At 38.3% G+C, this 6,424-nt stretch overlaps 1 pseudogene; it reads left to right on the forward strand.

The window, feature by feature from the left end:
- The first annotated feature begins 3,985 nt into the window (after window positions 1-3,985).
- Window positions 3,986-4,939, forward strand: LOC102822566 (annotated as a pseudogene).
- The last annotated feature ends 1,485 nt before the right edge of the window (window positions 4,940-6,424 follow it).

The raw sequence follows: 6,424 nt of genomic DNA on the forward strand, positions 1-6,424 counted from the left end.
GCAAATCAAAATCTCTAAATATGAAAATTGCAAGAAAAGAAATCAAGTTTTTATTGCAGAGGAAATTGATATCTTATCATCTTTATAACTTAGAAGATTTGTCTCCCCAATGGATTTTTGATATAATTTGTTTTGTGAGTCTGAGAATCAAAAATATTTGATATCTCATTTGTTTTTTAAATAGGAATTTTGAAAATGTACTTGTATTTTAGAAATAAAAGTTCTTAAAAACATAAAATATATATGGAGTTCTGGTGTGGTGCTTTTTGTAAAGCACCAGATGCTAAACAAAAAAGTCAGTGGTTCAACACAACAGCTACTCCTTGGGAACCACATACAGAGTCACCATGAGTCAGAACTCACCAGACAGCCTTTAACAACAACAACATCCAAAAATGCTACTCTGAATGATTTTAAATCAGCCTGTTCATAGAGCTGTAGTAGAAATTAGACAATTTTTCAAGATTGCTATCAGTTCATATATATTAAGCACTAACTGTTGTTGTTGTTAGGTGCCATCGAATCGGTACCCACTCATAGCGACCTTATGCACAGCAGAATGAAACACTGTCCGATCCTGGGCCAACCTCATTACTGTTGCCACGCTTGAGTCCATCGATGCTGACACCAGGCCAATTCATCTCGTTGGGGGTCTTCCTCTTTTTCTCTGACCCTCCACCTTACCAAACATGATATCCTTCTCCAGTGACTGCTCCCTCCTGACAATATGTCCAAAGTATGAGAGATGAAGTTTGGTCATCTTGGCCTCCAAGGAGCACCCTGGCTGCACTATTTCCAAAGCAAGGTTAGAAATGCAAACCCACCAGTCTCTCCTTGGAAACACTACATGGGGTCTCTATGAGTCTGAACACACTAATGGCAATCAATTACAACAAAGAAAGTCTAGAATACCAGGGGTTTTTTAGGCATCTTCCCTCATTCATTCTTTTCTTCTCTAGTCACCTTAAATCATTTTCTTCTTCTGTTAGTAATAGCTCAAGCCTTGAATGATTCCCTTCTTACAGGAAATACCCCAATGTCTGCATCTCTTCAGATTTTCTTACACTTCTTATTCTTAACTCAATGCTTCCCAAACCAATAAGGGTACCTCATATCCTCACTTCTCTTCCCAATGAGCAATCCACTAGATATGGAAATGAAAGGAACAAAAAGTAAGCTGTTTCTTAAAAGTACATCAGCTTTTGTCAATGTACCTAAAAGAGATAATGTCAGATACTTTTAAAATAATGGAGGGAAGAAGGTTAAAAGCTTTACAGTCTCTCAATAAAAAGTCTGAATTTAGTCAAAAACTAACCCTTATTTCATGAATTAATTAATAAGTCCACAAGAGTTTACCATTCACTGATGAAAATATAATTATTTCAAATCTGCAAATCAAATGAAAATTAATATATTCCTTTAGTAGGAAACAGGAATTGTACTTGATAGGAAGGGGAAAACAAGAAAACATGTTTTGAATGAGAAGCACTGGAATTTTCTAAGGACTTTGGAGAGAGCTGATGATGCAGCAGACAGACTTCTGAGGTGAAAAGGGCAGTGTGACTGTCAATGTCAGATTAAAGGAACTAGAAGAGAAGAAGTTGATTTTCATTTGAGGTGGAATATTCCCTAACATCTGATATAATGTTATTGCAGACCAAATAAAAAAAGGACTTAAGAAATTTGAGCACAGAGAAAAAGAAGATTTCAAACAGGGTGAAGCCATAGAAACTTCAAGGAAAGTTTAGTATTGGGTGGTTGTTGTTAAGTGCCGTTGAGTCGGTTCCAACCCATAGCGACCCTGTACAGGGTTTCGTGAGCCTATTGGAAGAAGAACATTACTTACCCAGAGACTAAGTATCTGATAAAGGAAAAAGATTCCAGATCAAGTATAAAATGGAAGTACCATACCATTACTAAAGAAGTAATTTGGGGATCCTATTTTGTGAAAATATTAAGGTTCATGTTATAGTAATAACCTAAACAGCAGATACCAAAACAAAAGCTAAACTTTTATCTTCGAGTGGACTCAACTCAAGAAATGCAGCAGTGGTGAAAGTTTAAATAGATCTCTTCCTAATGTTTTCTGATTATTGTAGCCTACTTTACTAGCAAAGCTGTCAGTTTGAGGACTAAGTAAGGTATGCCTTTCTCAATGTTCAATAGTCTCATATGCATGTCAAAGTTTTACAACGAATGAGGAAGGCCATAGAAAATTTGGATGCATTTGAGCCATGGTGTTGGAAAAGAATACTGAAAGTACCATAGACTGCTAGAAAAACAAACACAATTGTGCTGGCAGAAGTACAACCAGAATGCTCCTTAGAATCCAAGATGACCAGACTTTGTCTCTCATACTTTGGTCATATATTCAAGAGGGACCATTCCCTGGAGAAGGACATCATGCTTGGTAAAGTTGAAGGTCAGCAAAAAAGAAGGAGTCTTCCAACAAGATGGATTAGCACTGTGGCAGCAAAAAATGGGCTCAATCATAGCAACAAATGTGAGTTTTGCATGGAACTAGGCAGTGTTTTCTTCTGTTGTGCATAGGATGCTGCTAAGGCAGAAACAACTCGACAGCTCCTAATAATATCAACAACAACTTTCCTATCCCAGCAAAGACTGTTAATCTTTGATGAATGCACTTCCAAAAAGGAGCATTCTAAGATGAACAAATGCATTCACTACTATTTTAAAGAGCTTTTCTTGTTGTTTCTTTAAAGCCTTTGTGGGTACCGTTATTGGTAATGACTTCATCTCTGTGTATTTTACTAAGTAAAAATCTTTCAGGTGGCTTCACTTTAGGTTTAGAGACATCAGTGTGGTCAAGTAAAGTGCTGTCACGCTTCTGATGTATAGCAACTCTGTATTGAGTGTCTGGGGAATAACTGTTGCCTTTAAACAACCGACCTTGTGGTTAGCAGTCCAGTGCTTATCCTACAGCACTACACACGGAATACTTTAAAAAGATGTTGTTTGTTGCTAGGAGCCATTGAGTTGGTACCGACTCATAGTGACCCTATGTACAACAGGATGAAACACTGCCTGGACAAACCTCACAGTAGTTGCTACATTTGAGCCCATTGATGCTGCCACTGTGCCAATCCATCTCGCCGACTGTCTTCCTCTTTTTCACTGATCCTCCAACTTAACAAACATGATACCCTTCTCCAGTGACTTGTCCCTCCTAACGATATGTCCCAAGTATGAGACATCATAAATTCTGGTCATCATAGAGTCCAAAGAGATCTCTGGCTGTACTTCTTCCAACACAGATCTATTTGTTCTTTTGGCAGTCGTTGGTACTTTCAATAATCTCCTCCAATACCATAACCCAAATGCATCAATTCTTCTAAGGTCTTCCTTATCCATTATCCAACTTTTGCATGCATATGAAGTTATTGAAATTACCCTGGCTTGGATCAGGAGCACTTTAGTCCTTGAAGTGACATCTTTGCCCTTCAACACATTAAAGATGTCTTGAGAAGCAGATTTGCCCAATGCAATACGTCATTTGATTTCTTGACTACACCTTCCATGAGTGTTGATAGTTGATCCAAGTAAAATGAAGTCTCTGACAACTCACCCTTATTTCCATTTATATGGATGTTGATTATTGATCCAGTGGTCAGGATTTTTGTGTTCGTTACTTCGAGATACAAGTCATATTGAAGGCTGCAATCTTTGATCTTCATCAGTATTTTAAGTCTTCTTCGCTTTCAGTCAGCAAGGTTGTAGCATGCTCTGTGTCTCCTAGAGAAAAGAAACACTAGTAATGGACCTAAATTTAAAATTTTTTAAGATTGACAAAGTCATAGTCCATAACAGCCTAATATCTAACATTCTTAATAGGCCATATTCCATAAAACTCTGAGGTAGGGATCATGTAAAACAATTATATGCTCCCTCAGAACATTTTTGTCTTGGCAACAAATTCTCATTAGAAATAATGGTTGATATATGATTTTATCTTTGCCTTTAAGTGATGCCGAATCAAACCTCAGTCACTGAATTTCTCCTGCTAGGAGTGACAGACAACAAGGAACTGTGGCCTCTTCTCCTTGTGATTTTCTTAACCATCTATCTTGTCAATGTGGTTGGGAATGGAGCTATCCTGTTGATTGTCATCTCTGATCGGAGACTCCATTCGCCTATGTATTTCTTCCTGGGAAACTTATCATGTCTGGATATGTGCTACTCCACAGTGACACTGCCAAAGATGCTAGAGAATCTCCTCTCTACAAGCAAATCAATTTCTTTTGTGGCCTGCATAAGCCAGCTTCATTTCTTTCATTTCCTGGGCAGCACAGAGGCCATGCTGTTGTCCGTGATGGCCTTTGACCGTTTTGTGGCTATCTGCAAACCACTTCGCTACACTGTTATCATGAATCATCAGACCTGTATACTGATGGCTAGCACAGTCTGGGTCATTGGTTTTTCCTATGCCCTGCTGAATTCAATAATGACTTCCAAATTGAACTTCTGTGGTTCCAACCATATCCATCACTTCTTATGTGATGTTAAGCCATTGCTGGAGTTGGCTTGTGGGAACACTGAGCTCAACCAGTGGCTCGTCAACACTGTTACAGGGACCATTGCTGTGGGTCCCTTCTTTCTCACACTTCTCTCCTATTTCTACATAATCACCTACCTTCTCTTCAAGACCCGTTCTTGCAGCATGCTTCACAAAGCACTGTCCACATGTGCCTCCCACTTCATGGTGGTTATTCTTTTCTATGGTCCTGTTGTCTTCACCTATACTCGTCCTGCCTCAGGCAGCTCCATGGACCAGGACCGAATCATTGCCATCATGTACACTGTGGTCACACCTGTACTCAATCCACTCATCTATACTTTGAGGAACAAGGAAGTGAAGAGGGCCTTGACCAGAGTGGTCAGAAGGAAGTTATGAATAAAGAAATTCAGAGAATTATTCTAAGGTATAAATAAGCTGTCAAAAAGAAAGATGGGATTTGATTTGATACTGTTTCTTAAATTGTTTAGAATATGTATAAAGTTAGAAACAAAGGTTGAAACTGAATAAAAGAAGTATAAATGGTAAAGTCCAGTGTAGTAGGTAGTTGTTGTTATTAAGTGTCTTCAAGTGGATTCCAACTCATATTGACTTGGTATAGGGTTGTCAAGAACACCTGATGGGTTTGAACTGCCTACCTTTCACTTAGAAGGCCAGTGCTCATCCACAGTGCCACACTAGGGATCCTAGCAGTAGTGAGGAGGTAGTAGGTAGAAGGTAGTAGAATGAAAGAAATGTGAACAAGTTGAGTGTTAGCCACAGAAACTTCATGTTGGATTGGCTTGGGGCTAATTAGTTGATATTATTAATTTGATATATATTTAACTATGTTCTTATATAAAATCAAGTATACAAATATGTTATTTTACCTGTGTACTGAGTAAATAGATAATATTTGGATTTGTTTATCTTTATGATTTTTTTTAGGTTATCACATTTTAATGTCAACAAAAATATATTATACTTTTATATTTAGCAGGTTTTTTTACTTTTATATTTAGCAGGTTTTTTTAGGGCCATGGTTTTTTAGGGCCATCCAAATGCTAATTCACATGAATTAAGAAACATTCTTAAGTATGTTGTGATTTTTTGTTCTTCAAACAAGGAGGCAAATCAGTATTTAGCACAAACACATTATAATCACTAACAAATCAAATAGCCAAATAGACTTTAAACGAACGTTTAAAGTCATCTGACACTTCAGTCTTCAGACATCTTCTAAAAGTCAACTGGCTCAGAGGCAATAGTGAATGTGAATGAAGTTGCACAACTTGGGCAAAGTAAATACGTACGCAAGAAAAACGGTCGATTTTGGGAAACATTGTAACACATATACTTTTTTTTTAAATGTTTTATTGTGAATTATGTGATAGTTTACAGGGGAGAATATTCACTTTACATTCATCCTATTGTATATTGTTTCAATGCCAAGGTTACAATACCCTCCATGCATCATACACCAACCCTGTAATCCTTTCCCCCCCACCCCCCGAACTTCAGCACACAACCCCTCTCCCTCTCTGGGTCTAAAGTTCCCAACCTCACCATCTCTATCTCTGGCATCACTGCTTCTCTGAGTAGAGTCCGGCTCTGTGCTTTTTTCCCTTGATGGTCCCAGGGACTTCGGCTTTTAGACTGCAAATTCAATCACTCCCGTCCTTTTGCTACAAAATGTCTACCTTTACATTTCCAACACTCACAGTCAGTCCTGATAGCAATTATTCACAATTGTATCACAAAAGTCCTATCCTCATCTCCTTTCATCAGCCCTGCTCTGCCAGACAGATTGGAGACTACTCAGTGGAGACTCTATCTTCCTCCATGCCCTCTGGATCTAGGCTCCCTCTTAAAAGCTTGTAAGCCAGTCACTTCTTGCCTTTGTAGCTCCCC

Source organism: Chrysochloris asiatica, unplaced genomic scaffold (assembly GCF_000296735.1).
Source record: "Chrysochloris asiatica unplaced genomic scaffold, ChrAsi1.0 scaffold00546, whole genome shotgun sequence".
In the NCBI taxonomy this organism is placed as follows: Eukaryota; Metazoa; Chordata; class Mammalia; order Afrosoricida; family Chrysochloridae; genus Chrysochloris; species Chrysochloris asiatica.